The sequence below is a fragment of the Drosophila navojoa genome, chromosome 3 (genome assembly GCF_054131105.1).
Source record: "Drosophila navojoa isolate 15081-1374.11 chromosome 3, UAZ_NAV_1.0, whole genome shotgun sequence".
Taxonomy (NCBI): Eukaryota; Metazoa; Arthropoda; class Insecta; order Diptera; family Drosophilidae; genus Drosophila; species Drosophila navojoa.
The window spans coordinates 18,148,127-18,169,523 of NC_142891.1; the positions used below are offsets into that span (position 1 = coordinate 18,148,127).

The following is a 21,397-nucleotide window of genomic DNA, read 5'->3' on the forward strand; positions in this document are numbered from 1 at the left end:
AGAAAACCTTGAACAAGTTGGCACTTCTTCAAAGCGTCAAAGCGTCTGTCGAATTAGCCTTGAAATGCGAATAACATTTTATCGAAGACTCGCGACGCATTTTAATTGAATTTAATTAACTTTTTACTACGCCCGATACTTTGAATATGGGAAAGCGACAACGACAACAACAGCAACAACAGCAACAATAACAACAACAACAACCACAGCAATGACGACGACAAAGCTGAAGTTGACAATGAAGCCAGCGACGCATGCGCGCAGACTAATTGCTGAACGAGCGACCGCAACGACAGCAGAAGACGCCAAAACAACAATAACAACAACAACAACAACAAACATAGCAACAGCAATTCTAACAATGGGAACCTGGACAATTGGTGGGCGGACAGACCTGAAACAATGGACTCTGTCCATGGCTATCCCAGCCAAATCGTGCCTAATTAAATAAGTACTTTGATGGCCACAGCCGGAGAGAGATAGAGAGAAAGAGAGAGAGAGAGAGAGAGAGAGAGAATTGTTGATAAATGCCAAACGATTATTGTTAAATAACGCAGCTAAACAAACAATCAGCAACAAGTTGTTGCATTTAAGATAAATTTTTAAATTATACAAACATTTTCATTAATATTCTTTCAGAATGCAAATGAAAGCCAAACTCTCATTTATAATATTATTATGCATTAATTGTTATTTGTTATAATTAGGCAACATTTTCAAACTAAATATATTTTTATTTATATAATTCATTTACATATAAAGTAAATTTATAAACTTAGTTTCAGATTATAATTTTCTTAAATTTATTAAGCGATACACATATTATATAACCCAGTCACCGGCCGAACTTTTAGCTACTTGCATACTCATATGCACACACACATATAACTCTTCACACATACACACACACATGTACTGCTCTGTTCTTTTCTATGTTTCTACAATCTTCAGTCTATGCCAAGTTCATTCTTGCATAACTTCCGTGTTCATTGTATTATTATTTGAAAAGGTTCCCATCAAACAAATCATTTTGATATCTATGCAAATAACAAATATCAGACTAAGAATACTTCTAAGTTTATAATTCTAAATTTATAATTTCAGACAACCAGTTATTAGAGTAACTGTAGGGGCAGAACAAGAATCATAAGGCGAACAGCTAGAAATATTTTATATATGTACATATGAAGAATTTCATACATATAGTGCAGTAGTTAGTACTACCCGGGAAGAAGACACTCCTTAAAATATGAGATTTTTTAACAAGTAACTTTAATTGTCATAAATTACTTCTTGGATGAATCTTACACCATTCGTACATTCTTTGAGAAGCACATAGAAAGGCTCTGTAAAGAACTCAAAAGGAAAGCACAATTCAATTCAGTTAGGCTGCTCATCTTTGACCTCAGCCAGCTCAACATCAAGCCTATTCTACTTTAATATTCCCATATCTAACTACACTTTATCATCTCTGCACTCTTTCCCTCCGCAGTTTATTGAAACTTTGAAAACATTCTGTCAATACAAAATGCATTTTAATTGTGCACAAATTAGTTCCGAACTTGCTCTATCGCTTTATAATCCTTGGCTTTTGGCAAACGCACAATTAGCCTAAAATGCTATCAAATAGCTCGAGTCGAGTATTATGATAGTGGGTTCCGGCTGATGACCCACCCCCCTCCCGGACACTCATCAAAGGCAGCCCCCAACCCAGTCGTGCTGACAATCAGTGTGATTTATGGTTCACCCCAAAACTGCAGTCGAGTCAATATTTTAGTCCACTGCAGTGTGCTTATTCAATTTCAATGTGCCTGGAGAGCAGCCAGCCAACGATACCTCTATCTGATGTGGTATGGCTGGGGAGGGGAACCGAGGCGAGTGAGCACACACATAGAGAGAGAGAGAGAGAGAGAGAGAGCGAATTGACCTTTGCGGCCAATGCAAACAGCTCGAGTGCGATAGTGGGGCGATGAACGTTCAGCCATGTGAAAGACAAACCAAATCCAAATGAATTAAGTTATGGTTATTGACATTTAATGCACATATTGGCTCGAGCTTAGAATCATATTTGGAATCCGAATCCGAATCGGACGCTTCAGACTCGAACTGGGACGTTGCCGCTGACAGATGAGCGCTGACCGAAGGGGCTGGGTTGGGTTGGGTTTGGCTTTGCTAGAGGGGAGCACACATACACCCATACTCATACATACGACACCTGACATGCGTGTATGTGTGTGTGTGTGCTATCTACAGGTAATTGTATTCGTTTACGTATTGGTAGACGACTGCTGCTGTAATTCAACTCTTTCTCAGCTGCATTTGAGTGCCGTCGAATGACAGAAGAGACTCGAGCTCGTCGGGGCTTGTCGACTGCAGGCAGCTGGCAGCGGTATTCAATTAAGGCAACCGAAGACTGGACGAACTATCAATTCGAGAAATTCTTCAAGCGTGTGCAATAAATGCAGCAACATTTATTTGCATGGAATGTCTATTTCGTTTCGTCGTGTTGAACTTTGAGCGGCAAGAATAGCTAATGACATTAAAACATTGTTAATTGACTCTTCATTTTCATAGTACAATAGTACAGTATAGAATAGTCAGTATAGCTGCTTGACTAGTGGGTGATACATTACTCACTGTGGCCATGGTCTTTCTCTTGAAACTTGTCATAGATTCATCTTGCATCTATTTTAAGAGATATGTCGGACTTTATCTCAAATTTCTATCATCAGTCAAAAGTAGTGTACAGTAAGGGGAAGTCCGTTCCATCATATCTTTAGTTCCTCACAAAAACTCTTGCGGTAAAGTTCGTGCACTAGACATTTTGTACTAAATCTCTTTGAACCAAAATTATTATAATGCAAAAAGCTCCCGATAAAATTCATTTACTATGATTCTTGTGCTAAAACTTGTAATCTTAAACGTATGTTCTAGATCTTGTCCAACTCTGGTGCTAAAAGTCTTGAAGTAAAGGTCTTCTAGTATAATTAAAGTAGAATGGTCTTAAAAATTCTGCTTCTCTGTACTCAAACTGTCATTTTAAAACTTACGTTTACAGTACTGAAACTCTGGTAATAGATGAGTGTTCGTGTATACAAATATTTGTACCCTACACTAAAACTCTAGTACTCTTCCACTAAAATTGTACCTTGCTCTAAATCCGTAAGGCTTTACTCATAATAAGAAAACATGTTCATAAACATCTGACTGCTATATCAAATGCCTAAATAGATATCATATATGATAGAAGCTAGGTATGGCTATCAATAAGTGGAAACTGCAAAAGGTGTGGCGAGACCAGAGTGTCCAGGTATATTGATATCTTTCTGTTTGCCAGATTTAATCGTATATCAAATCTCAACATATGGCAAGTACAGACAAAAATGATTGTGAATAAAGCTTAATGAAATCTAGAAGTTAGACTCTGTATATATGAGCTGAAAGATGAGTTATATAAAAAGTTTATGATAAAAATAAAAAACATATATACATATATTTCAAGTTAATTTATTGAAATATGTTGAGGCTGCACTGCACAAAATAAATAATAGATAAATAAAAATATATATACATATACAATATTAATATTATAATACAAATATTCTATATTCTTCTAGAATAACAAAAAAATATATATAGAAATATTTTGAGATATAAAAAATATGAAAAATTATAAAAACGTGTACTTTAAGAAATTTTCATATATATTATTTTATTATTTTATTTTATTCTCCATTATAAATAAAAAAAAATTAAAAATAAAAACAAAGTAATAATAATTAAAAATAAAAAAAAAATAATTAAAAATTAATAATTAAAAAATAATAAAATATTCTTTAAATTGTGAAAATTTGTATTAAAACATTTTTAAACTAATTTTACTAGAGACATTTGGAAGAGAAACTCGAGCATTGTAAATTGACAAAGTTTTCCTATATTTATTCTAATTTTTGTAAATTTTAATATTAAAATTTTCCATTTACATAATGCACTTGAGCAGAGTATGTAAATATGCCACAAGTGGCAGTTGCAACAGGCCCAAAGGCAAGCGGCCCACAGCAGCTTTGCAACTTCAATATGCTGTCCAATTGGCAAAGGGCAGACGAACTAAAGCGTGTAATAACTTTTAACGGGCGCCACAATCCTTTGGGGAGCTGCAGCTGGAGCTCAAAAACTATGCAGCTTATTGAATGGGCAAAAACGGGGCCGCAGAGACCCGATCGAGGCAATAAAAACGAGACCGGGTGACCAAAATTGAAATACCGCAGGTGACTGACGCATGCCACACACGCACACACACATACACAGAGACACATAGTTATGTGTGTATTTTTTTTTTTTTTTTGCAGTCATAATTTACATATTTTTTGCCCAACGACCTGAAAAGTAGCCTGAACAACGAGCGACAAAAAAAGAAAGATAAAAAAAAAAATTGAACAACAAAAAAGCAAACAGAACTTTTTTTGGCTTTTGTTTTGGGATGCACCTTTTTTTTTGTTTGTTGTTGTTGTTGTTGCTCGGAGGAGGTTTGTTGAAATTGAAAACGGCGTTGATTATAATGTCAATACTCATAAAAAAATAAAAGTAAAAAAAAAAGAAGCAGTTCGCGACACTCACACACACACACACACACTGTAAGACTGACAGGCAAAAATATCTGCCTTATAGAGCTGGATCTCTCTCGGCTCTTGGGTGCGGTCAAAATTGGGCTTATTTTGTTTTGCTTGCTTGCGCTTTTATTTTATTTTATTTTCAGTTTTTTTTTTCTGTCCGTTTTTTTCCGTTTTTTTGGTTCGTTTGAGATACAGATACAAATGCAAAGCAAATGTATGTTCCATGTTATTCATTGGCACTTTCATGGACATTACTAATGTTTTCTTTGCTTCACTTTATTGTTGTTGTTCTTGTTGTTGCTTGTCGCTATTTTGGCGTGCTTGCTGTTGCCCTAACAAAGGGTATATTGATTTGGGGCATGCTGATAAGGCAGCCAAGTCGTGTATGAGGCATCGCATTGAATCTAGCAATGCCTCAACGACTTTCAATTTATAATACATTTCTTCGGCTCTCGAGAGCAATCTTTCGCTTTGTCTTTATGATTTGTTTTTCAATCGATGGGAATTTTTAGTATTGCGGAGGGGTTTTCCTATTTCTTTGAGATAAGCAATTGTTGGTTAGAAAAAATCCCAGTTCATGTATTTAGTTTATGTATTTTATACGGCATATATGAGCATATTTGTAATCGATTTATTTTTCTCAAGCTTCCTCTCTGATTTTCATTCTCTTTCTCTCTCTCTCGTTTTCTCTATCTCTTTCGATATTTTTGATATGTCTCTCTTTCTGTACTCTCTCGCAGGCTCATCCATTCGCAATATCCCTCTCCCTTTCTATCTTTATTGCATCTATCTCTATATATCATCATGCTCTGTATATGTCTCTGTCTCTCCTTCCTTGTCACTCCTTCTCTATCTTTTTTTCTTACTCTATTGCCCCCTCTATGTTTTTGTGTTTCTAATTATCCCGTTGGCTATTTCTCTCCCTCTCTCTCTCTCTCTCTCTCTCTCTCTCTCTTTTTTCTGCTTCTGTATGGCGCGCTAACTATTTCCCAGATCCTTGCAAGGGTATCAAATGTTCGTTCGCCTCCAAAACGAGCTAGCAACAACTACCTGTTGTTGTTGTTGTTGTTGTTGTTGTAGGTGTTGTTGTCGCTGTTGTCCTGCGGCTGTCTGTCTCTGTTTGCCCGTCCATCCGTTCGTCTGTCCGTCCGTCCGTCCATCCCTCAGTTTGTCTGTTTACCTGCTCGGGCAAGAGCGAAGAGTCAAAAACTTAATGCGCTTTGGCATGCTTTTAGGCAATAATTCATGGATTAACGCCATTTGGCTTAAGCTGATTTCTTGGCCGCTTTTAGCGCATTTGATTTCTGGATGGAACCTCACCTTTTGGGTGCTGAGCATCTTTTATTTTCGGCATTCCTTGGACGTGACTAATCAACTTGCTTACCGTGCTGCTTATTTTTTGGGCAAAATACTCGCCCATCTTTGTCACTCCCCCCCCTGTCTCCCACTCTCTCTCTCTGGCTCTCTCGTGCTCTCAGATTGTCTGTCTCTGATTCTCTAATGATCTCCCGTTCGCGATTTGTATGGCGATTTGTTGACCACAACAAATTGCATTCTGAGGCGCCCATAAATAACATTTGTAGCCGCTGTTGCCGTTGCTGATGTCCTTGTACCTGACTTTGGACCCGGCCAGCACGTGCTAAGTGCCAAGCTATGTGCAGTTGCTCATGGCTCATTAATCAATATGCCAAGTGACACCGCATGAAAGGGACGGCAAGTGTTTCTGAAGTAGATGGACATGCAGAGCTTTTGATTTATGCACTCCAACTTTTCCAGCATTGGCAGAGAAAAAAATATAAAATATTTGATATGAAAATCAGCTTGAACAATTCATAACTTTTCTCTTTGGGGTGGTGGGGGGTGGCGAGTAAAACTTGCAGCCGGTTGAAGGCTGGGGAGAAATAACCAATCAGCCCTGTCGTCCGCCCCGTTCACTATGCCACCCTTGCCCCAAATTCTGCTCTATAGCGCAACATTATACGCTCGCTTTGTTTTGTGCCGCGCCAGGCGAAATCCTTTGAGTGGGGCAAGGACGGGACCCAGCTGCTTTTTGTGGCCGACTGACGGGCTCCCAAGTGGCGTTGCTGCTGCCGTTGCTGCTGCTGCTTTAGCTGTTATTGTTGTTTTTGGCTTCCGCAGCGCGAATTTCCGGCCATTGTTTCTCGATGCTCCCAGATGCTCGTCCTTATGGTCCTCCGTCGCCATTTTCTATTTAGCTTAAAAGTTTTATTTGCATTCAGCGCATTTAATAAGCGCTTACTGTACTTCATCTGCCATTGTTGCCTGTCACTGGCTTCGGCTGGCTTTCTGTTGTGTGCTCATTCCTCTGCTGCAATAGTTGCCGCTCTCTCATTTCTCATCTCTCGCGTCTCGCGTCTGGCGTCTAGCGTCTGGCTTTAATGAGCAAATTCGCTTGCGGCCGTCAAAGCCAGTGATAAAGTTGTCACAAAGTGCAACTAATTATAACTGCCAGGCCATTAGCTGTGACAATTCCAGCTAATTAAATGAGACATTAAAATCGATGTAGCTAATCAAATGCATGAACGCTTCATATGGTCATAACATAAGGTTAGGGCAAAGCAACAGAGGAGCTGTTAACAGCGACGCGCTATCTAACAGACGCACAGCAGCCGAATCAGCTAAACATACAGTGTAGTTAGTTGTTATATGAAACTGGGCTTTAGCGACGGCGACGGCGACGGCGACGGTGACAGCGACGCCGGTTTAGCCTCTGGCTTTGCTACGCCGCTTCGTTTGGCTCGTGCGCTCCGCACACTGTTAACGCTGGTTTAGTTAGTCACTGCTTAAGTAATCATCATTTCGCTCTTTGGCAGCGCACGAAGCTGTCTCGACGTCGCTGTCGCACACGAGCCGCCACTTGACTTCGGCTTCGGCTGCTGTTGCTGTGGTTCGGCTGGTTCGACTGGTCGGCCAGCCAGTGCTTCAGTTCTTCAGTAGCCAACAGCGCAGCACACGGATGCTACGCTTCGTTTTTTTCTTGTGGCTTGCGTTTACAAAAGCACAAGCAGAGACAGCAGCAGTGCGCTCTCTTTGGCTGTTGGCTCTTTAACTTTAAATTACACTCTCTGACGCTCTCACAGAACACTCGCACACACACACACACAGTCGCACGTAAGCACATTGACGACGACTGCTGCTGTTGGCTGCTTCTGCTGCTGTTGTGTGTTCTTGAGTTGGCGCTGTTATTGTCGTTGCTGTTATTGTCGTTGTTGTGCGGTGGTCTCGGTCTCGGTCTCTGTTTCGGTTTCGGTTTCGTTTGTCTGCCTGCTGCTGCTGGTTTGATTTTTGTGTGCTCCGCAGCGTCGTCGTTGTCGTCGCTGCCGTCGGCGTCATTGTTGCTCTGCAGCTGCGTTCGTGCGCTTTTTGAAAATAGTTACAAGATGTTCATCGAAGTGAGCAGAACGCCGGAGCGGTGAATTGGACAAGAAACCAGAAAACAAAAATAACAAAGTCAACCGCCGTCAAAGATATCGCATGTGGTTGAACTGTAACTGAAAACTGAAATACAATTTCAGACTGAAACAAGAAGCAAAAAAGTGAACGCTGATAAAAGAATCCAAATAAAATAATGCGAATTCCAAGCACATGCTAAATCAGAACCAAGTTCCAAGTTCCAAAATAAATCAGAAATCCATAAAATACGATTCAAAAATTTGTGGCGCGAGTTTTCAAGAATTATCAACAGAATCAGCATCAGCATCAGCATCAGCTTTAAAGTCCATGTCCAAGTAAAGTGCAATCCATGCGGAGCTGCTGTTGTTATTTTTAAATTGCTGACCGCAGAAAATTTCACGCTAAAAATAAAACAGACCTAACAAAAAATAAATAGAAAAATAAAATTGTAAAAATAAAAGCAAACAAATAATAGAAATAATATTGTAACGCGTCGAGTTTTCCTTTGGGCACTCGCTCTCTCTCTCGCTCGCCCTACAAAAATACCCACAAATGCAAAGGGTAAAAACTCGAAAGTGACAAACAACAACAACTGCAACAACCACAACAACAACATATCGGAAAATAAAATGAAAAGTGCGTGCAGCGGCATTTTCCACATGTGAGTGAAAATTTTTTGTTAGTTTCATTGCCCGACGCTAAAAATAACACAGCAAACATTTTTGCTAGAATTTTTTAAAAGACTCGACAAAAAAGAAAAAGTAAATAAATGAAAATAAATCAAATATTTTACACCAAAATTAAAAATAATCAACAAGATAAATTTCTGAATGTGTCCAAGTGAAGTGCAAAATGCAAATTGATCAACAATACAAAATTTGGCATAAATAAAAGAAATATACAAATTTTTACTAACACAAATAAAAGAAACATAAACAAAACAAATGCAAATTTCAAATTGCAAATTAAGTTAAAAAAAAAAAAAAACAAAGCAAAAAATTGCAATTGAAAATTTGTCTGCTGCAAAGCGAAAAAATTCTATTTCTTTGCATCTTCTACTTTCGTGCAACCTTTCGTCTTACGGCAACTCTTGGATAACACACACACACACACATTGCCAGATATATACATATATATGTATATCCAATTGCTGACAGTTTTCTGCATTAGTTTCACATTAAACTGCAGCGTGTGACAACTTCTGGGATTCTTTTGCATAGACGAACGAACGAACATAAAAAAAAGAAAAACTTTTTTGTTTCTGCGTTTCTTCTTCTTGCTCCTCCTCTATTGCTTTTTGTTGTAATGCGGAATATTTTGGATACATTTGCCGTGGCAGTTCAAGAAGGGTAAGAACCTTTTGTTAGAGCTGCTTAAGAACGCACGTAATTTATGGCTCTCAGTGCCATTTATTTAAATTTTAAGTTCTGCGTGGCAGAACACGAATACATTACGTATACGCAATTTGATCAATGGCAAAAATTCTGGATTGTTGGCTCGATTGTAATTTGCAAAGTAGAAAAGTTTATCTACAAACTGCTTTATTTGTATTCTCTTTATTACGATCTCATATTATCTTTTGGAATGTTTCAATAAATAAAAAATAAAGTTGTTTTCTTTGAAATTTTTTATTAGAATTCACATTATTATTATTACAAGATTGTTCTTCTTGTTATTAAATGAATTCATTATTTAGGGATTTTTCCATTATTTAAAAAATAAATATTAAAAGTTCCCTATAATTATAACTAAGAATAGTTATCATTATTACAAATTTCCCGATATTTATTGTAGTAAAATAAGTAAAATGATAATTTAAATTTTATTGAGACTGGTTATACATATGTAAAAATTTTGAAAGTTTATTAAATATTGATTTAAGCTTTAAACTTTGGCTTAAAATGTTTTTTTTTTTTTCGTCGTTTACATTATTATTATTTTATAAATTTTAAAGATTTTTTATAACTTTTCTTTTGTTTTCTTAGTAAAAGTTTTGTTTATTTTTTTCTATAAAGACTATATTTTGTCGAAAACTTAATTGAATGTAGCTGATCTTTCTTGGAAACAAACCAAGCTTAGTTTTTTGGCATATATGTATACAGGAAACTTACACACTCATAGAGCTTATGCAATCGAAATATTATGTATACGCAACGTTAAGAGATGAAATTTATCAAATGATAAAACTAATTGTATTTATATTTATATATGCATGACTGTATACATGTATGTATGTATTTTTATATGGTTTTTGCACCAATTCGATTAAGCGCTGTAAGAAAGCATTCAAGACCAATTAATATTATTAGAAGTATTTCCGAGAAGTAGCCTTTCCAGCGAAGAACTTATAACAACAAAAGCTTGTAAAGCTGAAAGCAAAGTAAAGAATAGAAGAGACGAGGCAAAGGCAGACCTGTGCATGTAACAAAGAAAACTGCAAGAAACACGTATATGCATGCATGTGCCAGTGTGCGTGTAACTGTGTGTGTGTTTAAATATAATGCTGCTTAGGAAAGTGCCTTGGCCATATCTCATTACAAGCCCAAGGATCATTGTAATCATCATCAAGACTTTTGTCTCGAATGCAGCACAAAGCAGAAAGAAGAAGAAGAACGCAAAATGAACGAAATGAGAAGAAAAATATAAAAAGAACTTTTTCTCATTATCAAGAAGCAAGTGTTTTAAACTTTGTTGCCTTGAGAATGGATAGACGGCACAGCAGTGGGTGGGAATGGATGAGCTCACTCTCCTTCTCCCTCTCGCTAGCTCTCTCCATCTCTCTCTCTCTCTCTCTCTCTCTCACGCTAACTGACTGGGCTGTCATTCAGACAGTCAGTCAGGGCCATGGATATGGCCAGCTGGTGGTCAGTCAACGGGACGGGCGGCTCTTCAGACTTCAGTCAAGCGTCAAAAACGTGGGCCATAAAAAGCGCTGACAATTTTTACATCTGTCATAAATTGCGCGACACTCGTAAATCTATTTTCTGCATTTTATTTGTTTATTTGAAAACAACAACAACTGTGAAACAAGCACAATGGCAGTCGGCAAGTGGGCGCCTGATTGATGTGACAATTCCTTAATTAATTTCGGTAGGAAAGATGCGCTCCGAACGCATTTAATAAGCAGATCAACAGCTGTACGAAAATTCTCTCGCTCTTAAGGGTAATACATCAAAGTGAATTTTATGGCAGTTTATTCACATTCATACATTGGGGCATTCCCCTGCCTAGACATACATATATACCTATAAATATATGTAATATATATTATTTAGCTATTTTCCCACGGCAAATTAGCTAAAATATTTTGACAATTATCAGCTGAAGCTACCAAAATATACTGATAAGCATCTCTCTCTGAGTGTGTGTGCGTGTGTGTGTGTGTGTTTGTGTTTGTGTGGAGAGTTCACTGACTTTACCTTTATCATTGCGCTCTACTGAGTGTTCAAACATTTGGCTCAACATTCTTTCGCCTTTTCAGGCTGCGCTCTTCGCTGAGCTTTTGATAAGCGCAAGACGAAAATAAGAAAGAAAACCTCTTACAAATCAGAGACATTTGCAATCTTTATTATGGCAGTTAGGTTGAGCCACAGCAATGTGAATGTGAAGACTGTCTCCCTCTCTGTCTCCCTCTCCCTTTCATTCTCTTTCTCTTTCTGGTACTACCGTTCGGTTTTTATTTGTTTCCCTCTCCATTTTGTCTGCCGTCAATCGGGCTAAGTAAATATTCAGAGCAATTCAGTTGCAGGTGGTTGTCGGGCGCTGAAAATAAGAAATTATTCCAGTGCAGTTGCACTCACAGATCAGAGATGTTATAAGAAGTGGAATACGAATGCATTTGGTCAGTGTTATAAGCTCTATAAAGTTATTGTAGAAAAATATCAATACAATTATGTTATATATTTAAATTTAATTTAAGCTCTCACTCTAATTACATGGCTGTCGATATTTATCGATATTCAATATGCAAATAACAGAATGTTGTTAAGCTCAACAGTGCAGAATGCCATAACATATGTTAAGTCACATACTTATATAACTGCACTTCCATATAATTTGGCCTTTAATGTGGCCCAAATTGCTGGCACAAAGGAATGAGGAAGCGAAAGAGAGAGCGTGTGTAGGAGTCAGAGTGAGAGAGTAAATATTGCTTGTTAGCATAAAGAAATATTTTTATCTGAAATATGCAAGAAAAAAAAAAAAAATATTGCATCTTTTGGCTGCTTCGACTGAATTTGTTGCTGCTGTTGTTGTTGTTGTTGTTGTTGCTGCTGCCGGCACTTGTGCCGCCCACCCAATTAGCTTTTTGGCTGCTCTTTTTGTGGACTGCAGTAAATAAGCAAAAACCAAAAATTGTGCGCCATATTTCGCAGCCAACGCACATAAATAAGCTTTAGTCCAAAGCCAACTTGGCCGAGGTTGTTGTAGATGGATACAACGTGATGTTGTTATTCTTTTGCTGCCGCTGCCGTTGCCGTTGCCGTTGCTGCTGCGGCTGCTTGTTCTTCTAGTGCTGTTGGGTGGCAGCCACCAAAAGTAGCTGGCAAATGGCCAAAAAGGCATGGCCAAATGTGCCGCTGCTGCTGCTGCTGCCGCTGCTGCTGCTGCCTCTGCTGCTGTTGCCATCTTTGAATATGTTTTCAGTCTTGGCTACTGTTGAGGCCAATTGCGCTGCCGCTGTACTTGAAGATGGGATCCTCGAGAAGCAGCAGCAGCCGCACTAATAAATAATCTTAATTGTGTACACATTTGTTGCTGTTGTTGTTGCTGCTGCTCCACTTTATTGCACAAAAGGCGGTCAAGAATATGCCAAAGATACTGCCAGCAACAACAATTTCAACAAATTCTCATTGTTTTACTTTAACACAAGCACACACACACACACACACACATACTTATTTTAGCTGCAAATTGAAAAACGTGTTCAACGACCAATTGGACCCCAAGCAATGTGTGTGTCTGTGTGTGTTATCGGTCTCTGACGTGGCTCAAGCCCTCCAGTTGCCAATTGGCAATTGCCATTTGGGGTCTCAGTTTCAGTTTCAGTTTCGGTTTCTCTTGGCTTTTGCTTTTGCCTCCGAATCCGCCTCTGCCTCTGCAGTTATGGTCATGTTTACAGGGCAAACTTTTCGGTGCGCTGATAAGCCAGCTATGATGAGTCTTCAGTCCTATGTCTGTCGCTTTGTCCGACAGGTGGCTTGAGTCATCGAACACGTCTTGCATATAAAGTCCGCGCCTCAGTCAGACTCTGCTCGTGTGCCTGTTATGCTGTCATAGAGAGATATGAACTGTCGCTGTTGCTGACCAATTGCTAGCATATTGCGCATACGCCTCGTTAAACGTCGCCTTCACTTCTGCTTTCTGCTGTCTTGGTCACGTCTTGAGCATGCACTTTGTGCCTGCATTCGCTCCCCCCCATTAGCTGCTGCCTCAGCTATTGCTACTGCCGCTGGCGCTGCCTCTGTCTCTGTCGCTGCCTCTGCCTCTGCTGCTGCACACTGCATTGGGACGTGCGAATCGGAGACTAAAACTAAGCGAAACTATTCACTAAGAGCGCCGCTCCGATTTCAAATGTGCCAGACAAGCTTGAACATAATGTATATACTATGTATCTTCTTTACGAAGTACCTGGAAATTCTATATTAGTCAATATATTTTTCAGGTTCAGCTCGAGCTCAAAGTGCAGCCAGATTACATAATAAATTGAATTGGATTGTGAAATAAATAACATACAAATAGTAACAAATAAATAATGCAGATTTTTTAAATATATGGATTTATTGTTGCAGAAATTTAAATGTTAATCAATTTCGTAGTTAGAAAAAATAAAAAAATTACGTTGTGTACTTTTATATATAAAAACATATATATATATCTACAGCACTCAAAACCTATTTAAAAATGAGTCTGAAATAGAAACCTTATATTTAGTTTGTCAATAAAAATCGATGTATTTTTAGATAAACAATAATTGAATTAACAAAGCACTTAAATCGTGATCACCAAATAAAAAACAGAATTCTTTAGCATTAAAATTAAGTCATTTTATATTTAGTAACTTATGTTATGTACTTAATTTCATCATAATGTTAGTACATTTTCGTATATACGAAATGAAAGAAAAACATGTGTTTGCAAAATGCATTTTTGTACCAGAGTTCGTGCTGTGGGGCACTTGAAGGCGCTTTTCTCTTGCCCTTGCAACGCACAATGTCATCTCTCTCCCTTGCCTTTGCTCGCTCTACTCTCTCCCTCTCTCTCTCTCTCTCTCTCTCTCTCTCTCACTCTCTCCTCTGCAGTTACAGCGTCGTCGGCATTTATTGTTGCTTGTTATTACGGCTCTCATTGCTGCCGCCGCTGCTGCTGTTGTTGTTGTTGTTATTGCAGTGAGCTCAATGCGCTCGATATCTGCTGCCAATACACACACACACACAGACAGATGGACACACCCACACACACACACACACACAGACAGACAATGTAGGTGCGTTGTATTTATGCGCCTCAATTCTGGGCCAAGGTAGTTTTTATCTTTCTACTCTTTTCGCTGCTCGTTGTTGTTGTTGTTGTTGCTGCTGCTGCTGTCTTGTTTGCTTACTTATTTGTTATTGTTGTAATTGCAATCCTTGAAATTGTGTTTTCACACATATACCCACACACATGCACGCAATTACAAACGCAAATATGGCAATGGGCACATTTTTGACCGCTATTTATGCTGTCACGTCTTCATCCGCCTGCAACACACACGCACTAAGAGAGAACGAGATAGAGAGAGACAGAGAGAGGGAGAACCTTGTATCCCTGCCTCCCTTGCTCTCCTGCTTGTCTGACTTGCCTTCATTGCCTCAAGCACTCGCAACTTTTATTTTGTTGTTGCTGTTGCTCTTTTTCACATTTATTTATTTAATTTTCGTTTTCGTTTTTATTTGTTATTTTTTGCTTTTATCTGCACGTTTCTTCTCTATTAGTCACATTTTTTTTCGGCGCTTTCTGTTTACGAAAAAAAAAAAAAAATCACAAATGGGATGTGTATACAACTGGTATATAGTATATGTAATGTGCACACACATACACACACACACACACACAGATTGTACATGTATGCATGTATTTTTGTGCAATCTTCTGTGGGCTCAACCATATCTACTAATAAGATGTGTACTTTACAGCACATATGATATCATGCACAACTGTTTGTAGTTAGTGCTCACTGTTGTATGATATTAGATACACATGCATACACGTATGTATGTGTATACAGATGTAGATAGTGATGTATGAGTATGCCTAAACAAGCCTACGATATGAGTTGCTAATAAACACTGATATTGTTTAAATTATATGTAAGTCTATTAAAAAAAATTATAAATCAAAAATAAGTTATTATCATAATCATAATTCTATTAAACTTTATAATAATAAATTAAAATTAAAATAATAAAAATTGCAATAATAAATATATATTAATTAATAATATAAAAATAATAATAATAATAATAATAATAATAATAATAATAATATAAAAAATAAAAAAAAAATAAAAAAAATTATAATAATAAATAATAAATTAAAATATTAAAAATTTACATTTTAATATATAGTAATAAATTATAATATAATAATAATAATAGTAAAAACTTTGACCAAAAATAAATAAAAAAAAATAAAAATAATAATAAATAAATATGAAAAATATCTAAATATTTAAAATGTAAATAAAATATGCAAGCTCAAAAAACTTATTAAAAATTCTAAATTTTACAGCTGTTGAGCTTTGATGTAAACATTATTTTATTTTTTTTTTACTTGTTTTGTTGTTTTGTGCATTAAAATATTGCATGCACTTTTTACTGCTACTACAATTAAAATTTTAGAAAATATAAAAATAAAGCCAAAGGGGTTTGTTAGCTGTTATTTTATTTATTTATTTATTTGTTTTTTTTCTTTTTTTTTTTGTGCAATAGTTTAATTGCATGCACTTTTTACTGCAAGTACAATTATTATTTTAGCAAATAAAATAAAGCCAAAGGTCTTTGTTAGCTGTCCATTTTCTGCAATAAATATTATATGAGTACGGATTTTAGCCGCATCTCCTGCCAGACTATTAGCTAGCCTTTGATGTCCAGATATGCATTTAAAATATTTACACATTGAATTTCAATTGCGTTTGAAGCATGCCAGACAATTTTCCAATTGAAAATTGAAAATGTTGCCCATTTAAATTTTTGATGGCGCTTGCTCTGGTTTTATTTGAAGACGCCTGCTGCGAATTTCCATTACAACAATTGCCACTTGCAACAATTGGTTGCCAAGTCAAATGAATACAATTGCCATGCTAGAGATGGGGCCAGCTTCACGTACACCCTCACCCCGCTCACCCGCTCTTCCATTTTGCCTGTCCTCACACAGCTTTATGCCATTTGTTCTGCCACGCCCACCACCCACCCTGCCATTGTTCCGCACCCCGCCAGCCGACTGTCAATGCCATTGATTTGAGTGTGCGACTTATGTTTGCCAGCTGAACGCCTTTCAGCTTCGATTCCTCCTCCTCTTCCGCCCACCCCGCCCTCAGTTTTATTTGTGTTGTTGCCTTTGCTGCATATCCTCTAGTCCTCTTAGTCCTTTGGGTCTGCTTTACACTCGATTCTCTTACATTTGCTGGGAAATCAATGGCTTCTCCTTGCCCCGCGTCTATTCAGCCACAACGTTGCCTTTGTCTCTGCCACAGACGTCACTCACACACACACACACACGCGCACGCACACATACATGTGCTGCCTGCATCCTGGCTAAAAGTGCAAAGAAAATTGTTCACTGTGCAAACTTTGTTGCCAGCTTGTTTTACTTAAATTTGTATTTGCCACGTACGTGTTGCAGGCAACTCGCCTGCAAGCCCCCCCCACTCCGCCGGTGACAGCCCATCGCTCTTTATTTTGTAGAATTTTATAAGCCCAACTTACTTAGCCAGCCTGCCAGCCCGTTAAAAGTCTAGTTATTTCTTAGTTTCGTTGTGTTGGCCTTAACAAGTTGCCCGAACTTGTTCACGAGCTATTTTTCCACTTCTTCGACTATATATACGTACATACATACATGCGTACATACATATGTACCCTTCTAAGGACGTTGTATAGCTGCGGCATCCAAAGCTTTGCTTATGCAACATCCATGTGAAATGAATCTTGATGCTGATGCTCATGCATATACGCATAATCTATAGCTTCATCTCATTCTCGTTCTCTTTCTCTTTCTCTCCACCTCTCCATCTCGCTCTCTGCCGCATTTCTCTTTATGCATCTAGGCGTCTCTCAGTCCCAATGTTTGTTTGTAGATCTGGCTGGAGTCCCTTGGGGCCTTGTTTAGATTTATTGCTTTTTCGTTTTATTCTCGGGGCTCTTTTCACTTGATAATTGATGAATGTTGTGAGTGCTGCATGCGCACTCACACACACACACACACACACACACATAGCACATATACATGCGTATAACAAAGAGGACTCCACATTTCACAGCCGTATTCGAGTTTCGCTTTGGACATTTGTTTATTTGCATGACAAATGCTCAGAGATCAGCCAAAAGAAAAAAGGAAAATAAATAAATAATAAACAATGACAAGTCAATCAGTGATTCAATTAAGTCAAGTGCAGCATACACGCGCGCCACATTTAATGTGAGTTGAGAAATCATTTGCTGCCTCAGCTTTCATTTGCAGCACCTGTCCTGCGGCACAGACCAGAGCACGCAATGCCGCAAGGACACGCCAGGACGATAAAAAGTCGGGCGTGCCAAAGACGTGCCAAAATGCCAGCCAAGTGGGCAACAGCAATATCAACGGCAACAGCAACAGAAAATCAAAATCTGTCACAAAATAAATGTCAACAACAAACAATGTAAAACAACAATTAAAAGTGCTCAAGTTGCCAAGGCACGACCCAGAGATATCCTAGAAAATACTAAATTTGAAAACAAAAAATATAAAATATGAATAATTGAGCATGGATTGAAATCAATTGAATAATAACTAATAAAATAAATAAATAAATAATAAAGAGTATGCAAAAAAAAAAAAATAAATAAATAAAAATAAAATAAAATGACTATGAAACCTGAAACATAAAAACAATTATACAAAAGTTTATAAAAAATATTAAACAAAATCTTAAATATTAAAAAATATATAAACGAAATTTTAAATAAATATAAAAAAATACAAAAAATAAATACCAAAGATAATAAGTAAAATTACAATATACAAAAAATAAATATCAAAAATAATAGGTAAAATGACAATAAATAAATATATAAACTAAATTTTAAATAAATATAAAAAAAATACCAAAAATAATAAGTAAAATGACAATATACAAAAAATAAATATCAAAAATAATAAGTAAAATGACAATTAATAAATATATAAACTAAATTTTAAATAAATATAAAAAAAAATACGAAAAATAATAAGTAAAATGACAATAAATAAAACCTTTAATATTAAAAAAGAAAATTAAGTAAATTTGACTATGAAATTTTTAATATAAATATATAAACATAAAGAAAATAAATAATAACAAATAATTAAAAAAAAAAAAACTTTAATACTAAAAATGAAGTCAAATATAAATAGATAAATAAATATATAAAAGAATAAAAAATATGTATATATGCAATGAAAGTATTAAGTTGATAATATGGACAGTATTAACAAATTTAAGCAATACATAAAATATATACCTAGGAATATATATTTCAAGCATAAGCAAGGCTCAATTCAAAAACCAGGCTTTACTTCTATGCTAAAGCAGATCTAAGAAGCAGAAATGCATTTCTAGGCAAAGGGCAATACCCACTTCACTTCACAGCCAAATCAGCCGCAGATCGCCTAAGCAAACGCTGCCCATCCTTACTCCCGCTGATTACAGGGTATTTCACGTTAACAACAACAACAACTGTGGTATAATTTAATAAAAGCGGCAAACATATATCTCAGGGGGGCGGCAGAGCACAGTGCAAACTCGTAGACAGCTGTTTATTGTTGTGTGCGTGTGTGTGTGTGTGTGTGTATGTGTTACTGCGTAAATGATTGTCGGCGCCTGCTGATGACAAGTGTTGCGTGTTTTGAATATAGGACTAGCGTACTTGAGCCCACTTACACACTCATACACACACACACACACACACACACACGCACACACACAAAGGCACTCAGATTGTCAGACAAGGCTTGTATGGAGCACGCCCTTCTAATGACAGTGCGGCTGAACTTCTCAAGTTGGGGCTTGATTATGATGTGATATAATGTAATACTTGGCGGGGTTATTTGTCAGCGCCAAGTGTCATTTCAGTTAAAAAAAAAAATAAGGGAAAGAGGGAGATACAAATGAGGCTCATGCCTTGAGGCAAAAGCAACAATTGTCACAGAACTTCTTACAACTTTTACGGCGTGTGAACTGCACTAAGATTAGCTGAAGCTGTTTAAATAGTTCAGGCATTGCTTTAACTTTAGCTCTTTAAGCTTAAAGTTTGCATTTCATTCGTACATTATTAATATTCGTATTGCCCTCAATGAATGGGCATTCAATGCTCCACGCTTGCTTTCCACAGAATTTTCTTATTTTTTCTCTGAAAAAAGAAAAAACACGCTTCATTTGTTGCGTATTCAAAAGGCACAGCGAGTAGAGAGAGTGAGAAAGAGCGAGAGTTTTATCAGCTCTCGAACGCTATTCAGTTGCTGCCATCAATCATCTGGCCAACATGCTGCACGCCCACCACCCACCACCGCCCACTCGCTACGATGTTCCAATCAAAACAGCAAATGTGTCGAACAACAACATATGCAAAAAGGACAGCCCAATCTGAGGCTATTGCCGCCATATGTACACCGTGCGCCTAAAAGGCTGCAGCAATTTCGTTGATTAGTCCGGTGTCTGCGGGAATTTCGCTTCGTTTCGTTACGTTTCTTGCCAAACTCCTCTGGCTGCTCACCTCTCAGCCACCCTCGCCCTCTCTCTCACTCTCTCTCTCTCCCTCACGCTGTGTTGCTGTCGGCTATTGCCACACATAAAAACTAAACGCCCTACACACACTCGCGCACACTCATACACATAATTGATACACAGACACACACACACATACACATATACACATACACACACACAGACTCATGTCACAGTTAGAGCAAACGACGCTTAGGAAGATTTTCTCGCTTTGCAAATGCCTTTTTTTATACACTGGAAAAAATGCCTAAGCTTATTTTAAGCTTTAGCCACGTTTTCTTCTTCTATTCAAAATTTTGTTTTATATATATATATATATATTTGGTATATATTGGCATTAAAATATTTTCTTCAATTTATCACATTTAATTTTAAACATTTTATACCAAATTCATTTGAGTGCATCAATGAAAAATCTATAAAAGTAAACAAAATGGCCTAAAAACTAATTCGACATGCATATTGAAAAAACATTTAAAAGCGATTAACTAAAAGGCCGCAAATCGCTTTGTGTGCGGACTACGCTAACAATTTATTAAAATTCACGTTTGTTAGGTCTGAAACTGAAACTGAGCCTGTCTAGAGACAGCCTGTTCTTTAGCAATCAATCAAACATTGTATATTGATATGTATAGCTTTGAAATGCATAACAAGTGTTAAGGCAGCTAAAAGAGGCGTGAGATGCGGCAAGAGCTGGGGGATTAGTTGATTGTAGCACGCAGCATAAAATAAATAGATGTATTTTAAATATGAGCAAATATTTATAGAAATAAATATACGCATATGCAAAATATATGTAATTTTGTTTTTGTCATTGCCAAAAGTTAAATTAATATTTTTGCATATGCAGCTCCAACTTTTGTGCACATTTTTTCTTTTTCATTCGCTCTTAAAATGAAAATTAGAATACTTTTATATCTTGATTTTGTATTTATATAAAAGTAAAGTTCATAACTTTTTTGAGCAAGTCATCAAAGTTAAAGCGCATTCAAATTTCGCATATTTTTGACTGTATGCTGAGCGCGCGTGTGTGTGTGTGTGTATGTGTGTGTGTATGTTTGGCTGGCTGCTGGGTTTTATGATTACTAAACAGACCTTAATGTGCACACACACAGGAATACATATATATAGACATATATATGTGTATTTATTTGTATACTGGCAGCATCGCAACCTTCGTTCTTGGCTGCCCTTAGCCGTTTGGGCACCTTTTTTGGCACAGGTGCACACTGATATATGGCAGGGGCCAAAGTCGTTTCGAGGTGGGGTCCTCTGATATATGTTGGCCACGTGGCAGGCCGTGCTACAGGCGCGATACCATCACAGGGCAGACCACACACTGCCAGCACCACGGACCGGCACCACAGACCGGCAC

At 37.3% G+C, this 21,397-nt stretch overlaps 1 protein-coding gene across 5 annotated transcripts in view; it reads left to right on the forward strand.

Moving 5' to 3' along the window:
- The first annotated feature begins 7,731 nt into the window (after window positions 1–7,731).
- The window catches only part of LOC108658003 (uncharacterized), a 48,791-nt gene continuing 35,125 nt past the window's right edge, over window positions 7,732–21,397 (forward strand). For 4 of the 5 annotated variants that reach the window (XM_030386584.2, XM_089257526.1, XM_030386580.2 and 1 more), the window contains exon 1: window positions 7,732–8,688. The gene's annotated coding sequence lies outside the window, so the exon portion shown is untranslated. Of the gene's footprint in view, window positions 9,377–21,397 lie in introns of all 5 variants that reach the window. The other variant, XM_030386585.2, reaches the window with a different exon arrangement.